Below are 17,244 nucleotides of genomic sequence, written 5' to 3' on the forward strand. Positions count from 1 at the left end.
TGAGGGAAATAGCATACAATATAAATCTTGAAAATTAATTCTAGCAAGACTTGAACCCATTCAACAGCATCTTGGTTCTCGATGTTTGGGCCACCAACAAGCGGCATCCTCATCCCCTGAGAACTTGTTAGCTCTGGAAATCTGCAAGGGCCTAGGACACGCTGTTTTTGAAGCCTTCAAGGTGACTGGGAAGCATCCAAAAGTAGGGCAGACATTGCTCTGAGAAAACTGGACTAAAGAACGGCTATAATCTGACCAGGGAATTCGGATGTTTTGTATATTAAGGCTGATTGATCTTCCATGAGAAAGTGAAGCATGTGCTACTTAACTCGAATTTACACATTGTATTTTATCTTCTGTTAACCTGAGATAATTACGGTATGACCAGTTTTGTTTTTCACAACTTATTCTATGGTCTGGCCACTCCGGTTATGTCTTCCTGAAGGCAGCCCAGAGAGTTCTCTGATGTTCATATTTAGGGAAAAGCTTTGCAATAACTCTTGATAACCCTTAAAGATAAATTTTCTGAAAGAGATATCTGGTGCTTTTAGCAAAAGGCTTGATCTTTTTTCATACCTAATTGCACAGAAAGATTAGCTATCTTTTCTCTTCTATTGGAAACAGAGATAAGGGAAGTAACTGGAGTTTATTTTCAGTAGGAAGCCCACAGGGGAATTAAAGTTATTCTAATGGTATGCTGAGAATTCTATTCTGCCACCATTTGAGATTTGCATCTAAAACATTTTCAAACGAATTCTATGTAGCCAATTTTTATCCAATGTCTTACATCCCTAATTTGGGATATGCAATGTACAAGAAATTAATTTTTCTCCACCTATTTTTAGCAGGCTTATGATGGGGAAACCTGTATGCTATTATGAAAATCTGTGAAAAAAAATCATTTGGCTTTTCAAAATTAAGAATGAGATATTTTAGACTGGTGTTTACTGAGGTATAGCGCATGTAACACTGGTTTTATTTGGTGTACCAAAAATGCATCAGCTGAAAGACACAAGGGAGAGGCTGCCATTCTGTAATCCTTTCTCCTTATTTTTTTTTTTTTTCTTTTCCTTTTTCTTCCTTCTACTATCCTGAATTTTCCTTTTCCTGACTGGGCCATGTTGTAAAATGCCGGGTTGGCTATCTTTCTCATCATTGCTGCCCGAGTGGTCTCCATATCGTTTGCTTAGCCAGGTATCAGGAAGACATTCTGATTCTGTCCTTTCTTGTAATACCAGCAGCAACTCTGGAATCTCAAAGCATGTGAAGGACCAGGATGCGCCTCTCATGGATCCAACTGACTAACATAACTCAGGGCCAAACCAATTCCCTTCCCTGGGAAATAGAAAAACAAAGATGTATGAAATGAAGGCGTCCCAATGCAGTGAAGTCATCCTGTGGAGACTGAGAACCACAAACCTTTGCTCTTCAGTGACAGAACGGAAAAAAAAAAAGGAAATTTAAATTAAAAAAGAAAAAAAAAAAAAGAACACCCAGGGGTTGCAGAGGACAGATGGAGACAGAGCCCTGGATCCTGGCCCCATCTCAATCCTGATTCTAATCTATTCTGGATAGTAGAGGTTTTACCCCTGTGAGAAGCAGCACTTAAATAGATTTCTCTTCTGTAATAAGCTAACTCAATGTAATTCTTTCTTTTAGCCCAAATTCCTAGATCAAGTCTATCTCCGAGTTTCAATAAGCAAATGGATAGTTAAATTGATTTTTATGAACCCAGGACAAAAACCTTCAGCACATAGCACACGATGTGTTCTGAGTTTAAAACTTTAATTAAAATTATGGTTTTAAAACCACAGGTCTTCTTTATAAAGGAATGTCTTTATGTTCTTTACTGATATTTTAAACATTATGGTATTTTTTTATTCACTGTAATTTAAAGAAATGTTTCCTTTTAAGAAATGTTGTAAGCAATTTATACAGTGAACTATGATTTTAGATATTTGTTATATGTGGTATTTGAGTAAATTAAAAAGATTCATTATATATACTGCTATCATATGTATATATCTCGCTAGATGATTTTATCTATTCTGATCCATGATAATATAAAAAGCAATTCATTTTACACATGGTTTTAGTTATCATCTTCATATGGTAACATATTTCTAGATGTTTAAAATCATCTAAAAACACTATCAATGTCAGAAAGAGAACAAAGGACATATTTTATTTTAGTGTAAACTAAAATACTCATAAATTTAAACATTCAAGATTGCAAAAAACATAATGTTAAAAATGAAAACCAGGCAAGAATATTTTAAATTAACTACGATATCTAGAATCTAAGGAATTAGTTAAGTCCTATATTGTTGTGGATATGTGAGTGGCTTGTTCAAAAAAATACAGATACTATTTTTTTATAAGATAGTTAGAGACCTGAAATTAAATATATGAGTTTGTATCTAACAAAACAGACGTCAAGGAAAGGAAGAGCAAAGGTTTGTTAATTCCCAAATACTTTGCCTTTGAAGAAGCCCTCATTTTCTCACTCTTCCTCTGAATTATAATCACTTGGTTCACTAAACTAGCTATGAAATAGCAATATTTGCCTGCATTTTATTTCACTAATTCTTTACAATTAAGCTCACGCCTAGATTTTTAGTCTTTCCATGCATTTCTGGATAATGGTATTGTTTTAGACGGCTTTCTTGAAATATCTACCTATAAGGGAAAAAAGGAAAATGACATTTATTGATTATTTGTAGAGTGACAGTCAACTTGTTTGAATTATTATAGTAAATGAATAATTATTCAAATAAGCTAGCACATAGACATAAGTTTAGAATTCAAGATTGAGAATTTCCCCCAAGTAATTGAGGCTCAGAGTAATTGAAAAACCTTGTTGAAGATCTCAGAGCTTAGAGAATTGAAGTTAGAATTTCAATAGTGGGTGTTGTGTTCATTCTAATATATGCATCACCTGCTTCAAGTAAACCCTAATGTGCTAATACAGGGAACTAAATTTCACATCACTGAATAAAAAGGCTTGACACAAACACCTGCTTGATAGGGCTGCACTGACTTTTATAGTTTGCAACTCTTGTAATTTAACCAAGTCAAAGTTGGCACCTGTGTTGAAGATAAATGCAGAGGTGTGGAGAAATTGATGCCTCTGACTTATTAGTTCTATGAAAATAAGTTAGAGATTTTTAATGCCATGGCCATTTTTTCTGACAGATCTTTTCAATCCTTAAGCGTATACATTTATCTTTTCTTCCAAAGCCAAATGAGCACCTTAACTAATTTGTAACACATAAAAAAATGAGCATCTTGTTGAATTCTTTTTATCTTTCAGCAGGCATCATCCTCTCCTAGGTGAGAGTTAGAGTGTTCAGGATGTGCAGTCTTCACCTAGGAGAGACAGACACTGACATCAATATACGTGTGCTCACGAAGCTCATGTGCAACTAGAATAGTCGTAAATTTGGAATTGCACGCAAACTTTATGGACCCCCTGTGTAGTTAACTTGTCACAATTCTCTCCTAATTAAGGTATATGAGACACAAATAATCAACATCACTATGAGATGGACACTAATCTGGTTAGATATCTGATACACGTTTCACATATTAACAAATAGAAAGTAGTAAGTTCAATACAGTTTCTTGAATAAATAATACTTTACTCATAAAAAAGTAACCATCAATAGCCATCTAGAAAGTGATGACATCTAGGAACTCTAAAAAGTCATAACAAACAAGATATGAGAAAAAAATATTTTAGGCTGGGAAGTTACTAATATAAATTAATAGCTCTATTCTGAGACTATATTTGGGTGCCCTCATAAGACCTATTTTTTGCATGTGTTGGATATTTGCTGAATAGATGTGTAGATCTTTCCTGTGTACCAAGTTATTACAAGGGCCTGGGCCAGGAACTCCTTATACAACTAAACTGTTATAGTCCACTGAAGACTGAGGGCCAGTTACAGATGATAAATCTTGGCAAATGTCTTAGAAGTATGTGTGCTTTTCTTTTTCTTATTTTTTCTTTTTCCTTTCTTTTCTTTTTTCTTTTACTTTTTTTTTATTTTTTTGTTGTTGTTGTTTTGGATTCTTTGATATTTCTGATCCAAACATTTGGGGGAACGGATCAATATTATGAATGAAAGTGGTTTCCTCCTATTTAAACACCAGGTAACGGGTACGCGAGCTATCTTACTAATGTTATCTCTTAAGAGAAAGAGAGAGAGAGAAACAAGTATCTCGTATGTCATTTGGTCAGTCCAGAATATCCAGAAAATGTTGCGCTCTGACATAAATGGTTAGCTTTGTAAACTTTGGCTTCCAGCACAAGCCCAGTCCCAGTCAATCTTTTTGTCAGTTCCTTTTTATTACTTTGTATTGCTCCCTTCGGTCCTCTCACCTTCAGTCTCTCTTCCTGCTCACTTTTCATGCTATAGGGACATATTTGGTCTCAGATTTGTATTATTTTTAAGTGTTGGCTCATTGAGAATCTTACCCTGAACAATCAGAAGTTTGGAGCGACAAAAATAATCAACATTTCTTCTCCACCCTGGGCCGCATGTTCACACTCTAGGACAGATCACCTATACAGGTATCAGTGAATTTCAGGAACCAGTAAAAGCTGGTTGTCACAAGGATGTTATTCAGCAGGACACAGAGTAATTTCCATGTATTTGTCATTCACAGTATCTAACAACGTAGTATATTTATCTAAACTGGTTTCTAAGGTATCTTCTTCTATTAAAAAAATGAATGACATGTATCTATGCAAAATATAAAGTATTATCATTGGTGATTGGACAATATAGTCCCAATATAGTCTTGGGTTATTATAACAGCAAAAGTTTCTTTTTGGTAGATGTGTTGTGTCTTTTTTATTTTTCCTGATGAAATACATTTTTCTTTCCCCAAGTAGGCAAACTTCATAGGGTCCACATTCATATATGATACAAAGTGTTTTAAAAACATGTTCTCTGAAATAGCTCTGATCGAATGCAATTTAAGCCTTGCCACTTTCACCTCATATTCTCCTTTCTAAAGGTAAACAACAGTGAACACCAAGAGGAGAGAAGATGTCTTCTGGCTTTGAGATCAATACTCTATATTGGCAAAAGCCATGACCTAATATGAATTATTTAAACATAAGTTTCCTTTTGAGAAATGTGCATGAAGCAACGTATTTCTATTTAGTCAACAGCAGCAGCAATCACTGTCTACCTGGGGGGGGAGCAGGTGGGCCACGTGCCTTGGATGGATAGAGGCATCGTATAAATGGTGACGCTAAGACTGGAACTTACAATTGCCCTTGTTTTCAAAGTATTTGAATAATAAAACATGTGTAATATTATATCAAACGTTTTTACCTTCCTTTATCCATGAAGATATTGAATTTCTGTCTCTGGGGTTACTTTAGGGTGTATTAATAAGTTGAAATGTAAGACTCATTTTAATAAGTAAAGCCAGTCTTTTTTGTTGTTGTTGTTTTGAGGTTTTTTTAAGTGTGGAATGAAGAACCCGCGGGAGCACATTGTATATGACACTTGGTAAATGGCTGGGCAGAGTTTTTAAAGCATTCAATGAACATTATCCCTACAATATAGAAAGGCATCTATTTAAATCAAGACCAAGAGAACTTGGGCTAAGCTACCAAAATAGTAAAGGTTTATTTATTTGAAATTCAATCTGTTTTTTACAGGGCTAAGGTTAGTGTAAATACTTTTGGGGTGCAGTGTGTAAATTTGTTGGAAATAAGCTCCTTGGTTCTATAATCCTCCACGTCCCCACTGCTGTGATCCTGACAAACCTGGCAGAAATCTTAAAAATGAGTTCTATGGTGGCTCCTGCTAGTCCGCTTATTGCTTACACGAAAGCAGTAATTAGAAAAGATATCTGAATAAAATATCTGAATCTGGCACTTCCCAGCCTCTCTGTCAATAGGAGAAGCCTGCAGTGACCACGAGCTCATTTCCTAGTTTGTGCATAACTCGTCTTCCTTGTGCATTGCACTTATCATTTCTTTAAACTGATGCTAATTCAAGAATTCATGTTCCATTTACTTAAGAGAGAAAAAGTCCTTTGTAGAAATATATTGACACAACAGTGCTGTGTAACAAGACCACTCCAAATTCAGTGGTTTTAACAAGACACATTTATTATGGCTCACAGATTTACAGCTTGTTGAGCCGTGCTGCTGCCAGTGGTTCTTGCCTGTGCACCTGCAGGTTAAAGGGAAGCTTTACTGGTCTCCGAGAGGCTCCTGTGGTTTCTGGGAGTTTAGACTGATTTGCATCTATGACACATGTTCACCGTAGGAGTTTAGATCAGGCAGGAATCTGACAAAAAGAGAGAAGAAAGTAACGAATGCTTCTCAGAGCCGGATTTGATATTGGAATGCCATGGCTTTCACCATCCTCGCTTAGCTGAAGCAAGTCCAAAGCTGGTCTCTACTTCACTGTGCAGAGAAGCAGACACTCTGTGGGTCGAAGCCATGGAGTCACAGTGCAACTGTGGGCGTTAAGAGACATGAAGAATTGGGGATATTTTTGCCATAAATCTGCCACAAATAACTTACATATACTTAAAAGCTATAAAAATGTATCCTACAAATACCCCGTCCTCAATTCTAACCTTTATACAGCTCAGCATTCTTCTTTCAGTGGGCTGTGGAATTACTTGGAATTACGTCTGGTATCACAAAGAAAAATTCCAAGGTCTTCTATTATTGTGAACAATAGAATGTCTGTACACACCATTCAATCACATCTCTGTGTTTCCAATCTAACATTGCACTATGTAAGTGCCAGCCTCTTACAACACCAAACTCAGCAACTTGGTGTTATGCTCTAGGAATCCCCCTTTGGAACTCACATCAACGTAGCAAAACACTGTTTTTAATTAACAAAATGCCAGGCCCATATGGTGCCCACATCGTCATTGGAACTCCTGTTGACATCAACGAGAATATCTTGTGTAGCATATGGTCTTAATAGGCAACAATTTTAAGTTTAAAGAATTATTTTAACTCGCAAGCAACGGAAAAGGCTTTTAATTATAACTTTTTCCATTTTCTACACTTGCTACTCTTTAGGCATCTGAAGGTTTATTAGTAAAAACACTGTAAGAAATGTTAATGCTGATGTGTACTTTAAAGTATCACACAAAAGTAATATTTGACAAAACACATTTATATGGCAGTAAAAATAATTTCTTATAATTTGTTATTCACTTTTGAAATTTTCAAATTGTCTACGCATGATTGACAACTGAGGAAGAAAAATTGAGTTGAGTTCATTCAATTATCTTTAGTTTCATCTGAAGGTGAAGAGGACAAAAAGCACAGTTATGATTTATTTTATTAAAATAAGTTGTCGTAGATTGACACTATCCAAAAAAATGTACAAAGAAGTGCAGCTAAAGAGCACAAACTTTAGAGTCTGACAGAGACAGATGTTAATTCAAGCTCTACAATAAAATAAGATAGATAACTGCGGAAGCTGTAGTTTTCCTGCCTATGATACAGGGAGAACAATGGGTCCGTGTGAAGGTGAGGTGAGAATTCAGCGACTTCACTCGGAAAACACACTCTGCATGGTGCCTGAAGAAAAGTTACCCCAACAAAAAAGGAAAAATTCACACTATGTAACTTGAAACTTTGCTGTTGAATTATTGGGCATAACCCTCTCATTCACTTTTAACTTCTTCTTCCATCTTTTTCTCCTCAGTATTAATATTAACTTTATAAAGATGTGGTTAGCGCACAGGGAATAAAATGACGTTGATTCATTGCTCATTATTTTATGGTGTTCCCCCTTGAACTAGATCAGCATCACAGCACTCGTGTAAGGTCACAGGTCTGATTAATGTCACGATTGGTGTCCTGAGGTGTTTTCTTCTCGGCTTTCCTCTTATCGGTTGTTGATTTTGCACATAAGGCTTTTCATGAACCACCAGCATCAACTCACTCCGGAGAATCCCGTTAATGACGTGGCAAGAAATTCACTATTACCTTTTCAAATCACAAGAGACCTTTCATGCGGTGGGAAAACAGGATGACAGGTACGGTTTTAAGTTTTCATCAGTAAACATACAGGACTGCTGAGAAGGGCGTAATAAGTGGTTCATGACAATAGAAAGGCAGGCAAGTGAGTTAACTAAATGTATAGAGTAAATTTTCTTTCTCCAAAAAGAGATCTATATTAAAAAAGAAATAATTTTTAAAATATACTTTTGTATTGTTCTTCCAATAATGAATTTGTCTAGAAAAGCATGTTTAAATTATCACATGTGAAATCGCTCAGTGTAATTTAGGAAAGCAGGGGGTCTGTGGTCAGTGCTTGTCAATTTCCTCTCTCAAAACATGTGACAGAGTCATACGAAAATGAACACTGTGGTCTATGTTTCCTGAGACAATATCTACAGAGATAAAACATCTACGGACTGAATTGCAAATAAGCAGGTTAACTCTAGTATTCTAGGACTCGGAAAACGGTTTGACTCATAAAAAGAAATTTCTTATTTTTGTAATAATTATTAAGGTATTTAGAGTTAGGCTGAAATCTGAATTTGGTTAGTTGGCTCTTTAAGTCTATTATGGCAATAGATTTAATAGCACTTGGTCTTTTTTATACAATGAGAGAGTTGAAGCTCACATTCATGTTTGGAAGCAGGATGAAGGGGTGTGTATGGATGGGCCTTTGTGTAACAGGTTGTGGAGTAATGAGGGGGGAAGTCTAAAGACGGTAGCAGTTTTGAATGTGGTTAGACTCGTGTGAACTGCAGAGATTTCAGACAAACATCCATCAGTGTTCTTTCTGAACTCCTAGCGAACTGGGATATTCCGGGCTCATAGCAAAACCATACCTGTGAACAAAAGGCTCCATCTCCTTTTCTAAAAATCACTGATATTCTTAATTCTGAGTATTAATTTTACATTATAATGTGAAGTTATCCTCTGGAAGATTAAAATCAATACATTTTCCATTTCTTACTGCTGTTTTTCCTTTTAGAAGTCATGATGGGAAGAATTTTAAAATAAATGTCAAGACTTCTGTTGTGTTTATTGTGAAGGTTTAAAGTATATAGATGTATATTTATACACCACATAATTACTGATCCCTCCTACAGCTAATCATGCATGCATAGCCATTATGCGCAAAGCTTCCATTCCTTAATCAAGCATTCTGTGATTATGCAAATTTCAGAGATAATGAGGTACACTTTATGAGAGATAGCAAATCAGCGTTGTTAAATAAGTCCCCAAAAATCAGAAAATTGACTCTTTTGGTCCTAAAAATCCTAGGGATCTTACACAATTAGTGGATTAGTCACATAGAGGAAAGTGACACATTTTCATATATTGTATTGGGTTTTTTCTTCCTTGCATTAATATGGTTATTTTCTTTCCTCATTTTCTGTGCCTGTATCTTCCCAACATGTATAGTCACATCCAGCAATCAGAAAAATTATAAAGAAGCAAAAGGGAACTTAACCACATGTGCGTGCCGTATTCACTGGGTACTGTTGCAGAGGAAATGGGCTGGAAAAAGACCGCAAAAATGTTTTTGTTTCCCCAACTCTTTGGGAACTGAAACTGCAACTCTGCCTCAGGCCAGCAGTCAGGAAGGGTGGAGAACACCTCCTGCTCTCTGTGCCACCGGAGAGAGCTCTACGAAATTGTCTTGGCCGAGATCACGAGAGGCTATAAAACTCCATGTGTCCAGATAGAGGTCACAAGACTGTTTAGCCCACGATGGGATGAATCCAGGCAGAGCCCACGAGATTGTCTTGGCCCAAAATGGGATTATAGGATCAGAACCTTTAAAAGTCCTCTGCTCAGAGGCAGGACTTTGGGTTTTGAGACCATTGTCTGCCATTCTCCTCCTTTGTCAGCAAAGTAATCAACTTCTGTTTCCTTCTCAAACTGTTTGTCCAGCTTTTTCTGATATGGTTTCAGGGGACCAGGGCCAAACTTTCAGTAACACTGCTGTGAGTACAGAATGTGTTCTAAGGAGCCGCTTTCCGTGGATCACGCCCTTCTGAAGGCCTTGATACTTTCAAGAGTTAGGAGAAGCCTGGTTTTATAAACATTCTTTATTAATAAATAGCTATAGACCTTAAGTCAGTCTCAGCCAGCTGACAGAGACTGCATAACTTGTCTTTGTACCCTTTACTCACCTTTTGATATAAAGAACCAAATTCTGCCTGATTTTAGCGCTACACACGCCATCCAAGGTGAAAATGGAGTGTATGTTACATACCTGTTTACTCACACGTCTCACTTACCTTGGGAACACTTACCGGCTTCCCCACACCTGCTCAACATGTGTGAGAGGCTGACTGTAAGGCACATAAGCTGGGTCTCCCGTGCCCAGGGCTGAGCTCCCCCTCTCCATTTTCTCTGGAGACTGCACTCCTGATCAATGGACTGCTCTCCCTCTGAAAATAAACTCTTCTCCTTTTCTGTGGATCTCAAGAATTCATGGTCTTGTCCTTACTATTAAGTATTTCTTAAGCTTTCTTAGATAGACAGTTTGGAACTAGCATAAATGTTGTCTACCTGTATAACGTTATTGAATGACGAATTTAACAGAAGAAGGGGTTTGCAAGTGAAAGTGCAGAACCCATTACTTCATGTGAATCCAGCACAGCAGAACAACCCCACGTATTTAGCTCTTTGAGATTCTTGCCCCTGTGACCACTGCCAAACAGTCACAGATGTAAAAACGGCTTCCAGGGAAATGACTTGAGGATGGCTCACTTTGTTGTATGTTGTTATTATCTACATAAAAAGAACCTCCTGGAACTTTTTGGTAACTTACCCTTCAAGTTGTTTTGTTGTTGTAAAATGGAATGCATGATTGTTTTCCAGTGGGACAGAGGAAGTGTAGAGGACAAACCTGAGTGAATATAAGAAAGTTACAGATATTCATGGAAGAGAAATTTTAGAAAAGGAAGTTTATGGGTAGGCAAGCTGGCTAAGACCTGAATGGATTTATTTATAAGTTAATGCTGTGTTTTGAGTGTTTGCCACTTCTAGCTCATGAAGGAATTCAACTGTCCTTATAAAGGTATTTATTAGTGTTCTTCCCCCATGGATGAAGTTAATGTCATTATACATGGGCTAGATGTCACTTTTTGTTTCTTTGTTCTCTTACCTTTCACTGTGAGTTACAAAGCTTTCTTCTCTTTTGAAGGATCCATCACTTAAGGCACCGTCCTGCACACAGAGTCACCACCTGATGATGACTTCATCTTGAACTTCCCAACCACCAGAACTGGGAGCAGACACACTTCTGTTCCTCATAAATTCTCAGGTATTCTGCTCTCGTAGCTCAGCACAAACTAAGATGGTTACTTTAAAACTGATGAATGTTAGTACGAAGACTATATGCTAGAATGTTTTTTGAAGCATTTTGGTCTGTAATTTCTGTATTAGGTCTTTAATCACTGAAGAAAATTTAATCTTCTTTATTAAAAGAGAAGAGACAATTATCATTCTGGTTAAATAAAAGACTGATTTCATAGTAACCTATGATCCTATCTAATCAAGTGTTTTAAATCTGATATTTTGGACAAACTTTCTAAAATTCAATTCTAAATTAAATCTTTTTAACTTAGACTATCTGTGGTACCTTCTAGAGGGCCTCTTGAATATCTTCATAATAGAATTATTCTCTGTCTTTATACAAAGAAAAATATTAAACTTATTGGACTAAACTGACAAATTCATGTCATGCAAATATAGTCTCCAATTCTGAAAGTTGTCTGCATCAGTTGTTGTACCCTTGATGGTGCACAAGATTTTTAGCTTGATTCTGTCCGGTCTATTTTACTGTTGCTGCAATTAATGAGGGGCTCTTCATAAACTCTTTTCCTAGGTTGATAGTGGCAAGAGATTTTCCCACAATTTCTTCTAGGACTTTTATTGTTTTCCTTTCTTAAGTTTAAACCTTTATCCAGTGAGAGTTAATTTTTGTCAGTGGTGAGAGGTGCGGGCCCAGTTTGAGAGTTAATTTTTGCCAGTGATGAGAGGTTTGGGCCCAGTTTCAGACTTCTACGTGTGGTTCCCAACACCATTTGTTAAATTGGGATTCTTTTCCCCAGTGTATGCTTTACCAAAAATCTGATGGTGCCCTGTGACAGGGCTCATCTCGATGTTCTCTTTTCTACTCCACAGATTGATATCTGTATTTTATTCCTCCTTCCTCCTGTCCAATTATTTCCCTTTACCTACTAGAAAACCAATAGTACCATGATCTGTGCACAAGTTTAGCAAAGGTTATGCTCTAGAAAAAAACAAAAACATCTGAAGGGTTTGGGGGTTAATGCCAAAAAACAAAAATAACAACAAGAACAACAATAAAAAACAGAGAACAACTTCATTGATGCCAATTACTGGGTTTGTGGGTTAATGGCAAGAAACAAAAATAACAACAAAAATAAGAAGAAGAAGAAGAAGAAGAAGAAGAGGAGGAGGAAGAGGAGAAGAAGCAGCAGCAGCAGCAGCAGCAGTGGAGAAAGAGGAGGAGGAAGAAGAAGAAGAAGAAGGGGAGGAGGAGGAGGAGGAGGAGGAAGAAAGAAGAAGAAGAAGAAGAGAAAACAACTTCATTGATGTCAATTACTGGGTTTAGGGTTAATGCCAAAATTGGGAAACCATCCCACTTATGCGAAAGCCTGTCCATGTGGTCCATGTTCCCATCGAGAACATGAGGGATCCTGAGAGTCACCCTGGCTTTGTGAAAAGAGAGTGGACAGCCAGCCCTGAGGCTCCACATCACTGCTACTTGTCTTCCTACCCTCCCTGAAACCAATACTCTCACCTCTCCTATCAACAACCTGGCCACTACCAAATATGGAGACTCTGTCCATGGGAAGCCTGCAAGACACAAGAAGTGTTTCCCACATCACGTGGTCTAGACCTGGGGCCTACCTACTGGGTCAAAGAAATCACTTGTATAATTTCACTGGATTTAATCCAAAAGGTCCTTTTCCACTAAATGTGATTTTTCACCCTTATGGCATGCCATAGAAAGAAAGACAGAAAGGCAGGTTCCTACTGAACCTTGTTCTAGAGCAATGCTGAGCTGTGAGTGGACAGATTTAGCTAATCCATGATCAGATGCCATTGGCTGGTCCCCTCCCCACACCCGAGGACCTCCATAGGATCTATGGAGGATTTTCTGGCTCTGTTCTACCTTCCCCTGATTCAGATCTTGGTAATTGGATCAGCTCACTCGCACCTTCTGAATAGTTGCCTGGAACATCTTTATAATACTACCTCCCATAATCAGAGTCCAAAACAGTAGACAACAGAAACGAGCAGATCTTAAGTATTTGTAGGCAGCCATCTATCACACATAAAATGGTCTCACTTTGAATAGAACAAGAATATAAAAAATCGTTCATGAGGCGGCACCTGTGGCTCAGAGAAGTAAGGCACTGGCCCCATATGCCAGAATTGGCAGGTTCAAACCTAGCCCTGGCCAAAAACTGCAAAAAAAAAAAAAAAAGAATCATTAATCTGACCTGATATCATGACTTGTGAATTCTGTGTTGAGACCAAACAAGTCTGTTCTAATAGTGACAGAGAACAGAGCTAATAGCCACAGTATTGGTCAAGAGTAAGAGACTGACCTAAAGGGGGAACTAGTTAAATTAAATTTGGCCTGAAGCTGTCTCTATGCTTTGAGTTGTATGTACTGAACTGCAGTCTCTTTGTGCATAAATAAAGCCTAACCCATGAGTACGTCTTTTTTGTATAGGACAGTACAATATCTGCCAATCAAAAGCAGCTGAGCTTCAGCTAATAACAAGCATCCATTGACCAGACCATATCTAGACAAGACCAACCCTTCGCACGCTCCCTTCCACAGCCACATACATGCTCTCTGTCCACACCGCAGAGCAGAACTCTCAGAACTTTGCGGGTCTGAGTGCTGCTTGATTCATGAATCATTCTTCACTCAAATAAACTTTGTTAAATTTATTTTGTCAAAAGTTTTTCTTGTAAAGAAGGAGGGGAGACTCTACAGCTGTCTATAAAGAAGTTGGTGGTTAGGAAGGTTAAATCAGATTCTCTCAAAAATCTGCACTGGTGGCATGAAGATGGTTCCTGAAAAATCTCATATTTGAAGAAAGTTTTCTTTTAACATGAAAAGCATATTTGTTCCAGATAAAATAAAATGTCATGTTTGTATTAAAGATATGAGAACGTTAATACTTTGGGTCTTGTAAGTGGTGTTCTTTCAAATCCATTATGTGTGGTTGATTATTTGTGTTAGTGTTAGAGTCTGTATTTGAAGGGCCCCATGGGATTTCACATTTCTAAACATTTCCATTTATTTTTCTCTTTCTTCAACAATTTTTGTCTCTCTTTGTTACACATCTCAGAAAGTATAGTTTATGTCTCATAGTCTCTTTGATCGTTACTATAATATTCCATTAATATTTGTCATAGGTAATATTTGAGAAATTTTTTAATCAAGTTAATTTTTTTCATTAATGTTTCTTGCCTTCTAACAAGTAATTTCCTTTCCTGACTTGGAAAGAAGTGAAGCCAATCTTGAGTTTAAGATTCAAGATTCTTGAGTTTAAGTTTCCTCAATTCAAGTGAGGAAGATATACTTTAGGCCATAGTAATACTTAGATTTAAAAGCAAATACTTTGCATTGCAAAGCTGAACACTCCGTGAAGACATAGATGTGCTGGATTTCCAAAGGCTCAGTTTGGAATATTCAGCCAGGCTTTGTATTGCTGGGGTTTAGTTTATGGGAAGTTATGAGAAACACTTTAGTATGGCCAGATTTGTGATTCTTAGTTAATTGGGGATCATGGTGTCTGAGTGCTCGTTTCATTTTATCTGGATATTCCCTGAAGAAAAATAAGTACAGGTAGGGAAGTTGCTATTCTTCTTTATAACAGAAGGGCCTGTTGGTAAAGAGCAAGAGCTGTACTCATGCAGACCCAGAGCTGGGTCCCTCACCTATTAAAAATGCACAATGAGATTATTAAACTTTACACAGAAACCCAGATACTACAGAGAGAAGCTCTGAGAAGGCGGGAGGAGCACTAAAGACATGTTTTCCTCTATTTTGCAATTTTGCCCAGGGCTTTCTTTATTTCTCAGTTATGATTTATAAGTATGGGAGATCCCTGAGCACTTACATGATTTTACCTTATTATCTTTTGCTTTCTGGGAAGATTTATATACATTTAAACAGTTGACATTGACAGAAAGTTTTGTTTAGCATGGAAGTGTTCCAAAAATTTTAGTTTATACTTGGGAGACTACGTGTCAAGTATTGTACAAGACACTTCTGTCTATGAAGAAATTTACCATTTTTAATGATTTGCAATTATGAATGGAACAAGAAGAAAGGAAGATAAACAACAATGCTCTCCTCGCTCTTTTAGAATTAATGAAAGAAATTCGCCTTCCTCACCTCCGCCACACAGGGGGCCACTTGGCTAAGCGCCAACTTGGTCACATGCAGAGTGTATATCAGAGACTCAGCCAGCAGGAAGGCTTCCTCCACCCAGCAGTAATCTCTGTCCTGTCTACCTTGAAGAAAGATACTTGGGGTAAGACCAGGGTTTATTTTTGTGTCCAAAAAAAAAAAAAAGACTCACTAAAAAGAGAAGAAAGGAAGAGAAGAGAAGAAAGAGAAAAGAGAAAGGGAAAAGGAAGGGGGAGGGGAAAGACAACGGGAAGGAGAGGGAAGGAAGCAATTCTCAAACCTCTGAGGCCTAGTGACAGGAATGCCCATTCCTCCAATAGAGGGAACAGCCTGCTCTCAATTAGGACCAGAGCAATTGGTGACCCTTAGGCCAACAAATGAACTTCAACTAAAATTTCACATCTTGACAAAAGTCACTTAAAATGTATTATGGATGTAAATGTAAAATACAATGCTATACAACTTTTAGATATCAAAAGAGAAAATATCAGGGCCTAGGTTGAACAGAGTTTTTAGTCTAGATATGAAAACACATTTAATGAAAGACAAATATATAAGTTGGATATTATTCTTTGGTAAATTTTCATTAAAACTTACATGAAAAAAATCAAAAGACAAATTGCATTGTGGGAAGAAATGTTTGTGAACTATGCATCTGCCATAGGATTAATATCTAGAATACAAAAAGAACTCCCAAAATTCAGTAGTGAAAATTAAATGAGCGAAAATTCAATTTGGAAACTAGGGCATGAATAGACATTTCACATGGAAGAAAATGAACATTATTAGCCATGAGGGAAAGAAAAGTTAAAACCACTGTATGATATCAGTACATACCAGAATAACTGAACAACAAATGCTTGTGAGAATCCAGAAAAATTGGGTCACCCTACATTGCCGGTAGGAATGTAAATGGTACAGCCCATCTGTCAAACATTTGACATTTTCTTATAAAACTGAATATTCAAGTACCGTATCATACATCTGTTATACCCTTAACGCTTTATCACAGGGAAACAAAATTTATTTTCACACAAAAATTGATCCACTAATGTTCATAGCAACCTCATATATTGTTTGGTAGGTGAATAAACAAACTGTGGTGCATATGGCGTGCGATACAACTCAGTCTCAAAAAGAATGAACTAGATGCACACAGCGACTTACAGGATCCCTCAGGAATTTGTTCTGCACGCAGTTTACCAGTCTCAGAAGGAATACTTGCTGTCTGATTCCACCTGCACAGCACTTCTGAGGTCAAAAACCTTCAGAGGTGGGTAGTTTAGTGCTTACCAGTGCATAGGGAGAGGCAGAAGGGATTCTCTATGATTAAAGACAGGAGATGGACGGGACCCTGGGGGAGTTGGGCTGGTTCAGTGTCTTGACTGTGTAACTTTAGGATAGAACTAAATAACGCTTGCAAAACTGATTACAAGTAAAACTGGGGAAATCTGAATAACATGAGTGAACCGTATGAATGCAAATATCTGGTGTTTGGATATTATACTATAATTGTGTAAAATTGAGAAAACCCTGAAGTGAAATCGGGTAAAGTGCCCATAAAACTTTTGTTTCTTATAACTGAATGTGAACCTAAAATTATGTCAAAATAAATTTCAATTACAAAAATGAAAAGAACATCCAAAAAGTAAGAATGCATTTAGTTGTACTAAAGCCAGCTATTGATTCAAAATATATAACAAATGCATCACTGTCTTTCTTGCACAGCTCAAAATGTTATCTGTGAATACGAGTCTTCTTTAATTATGATTCAGTGTATCCCCTAATGAGTACTAATCGTGTG

This window comes from Otolemur garnettii, unplaced genomic scaffold, assembly GCF_000181295.1.
Source record: "Otolemur garnettii isolate 467f Iridium unplaced genomic scaffold, OtoGar3 scaffold00030, whole genome shotgun sequence".
NCBI lineage: Eukaryota > Metazoa > Chordata > Mammalia > Primates > Galagidae > Otolemur > Otolemur garnettii.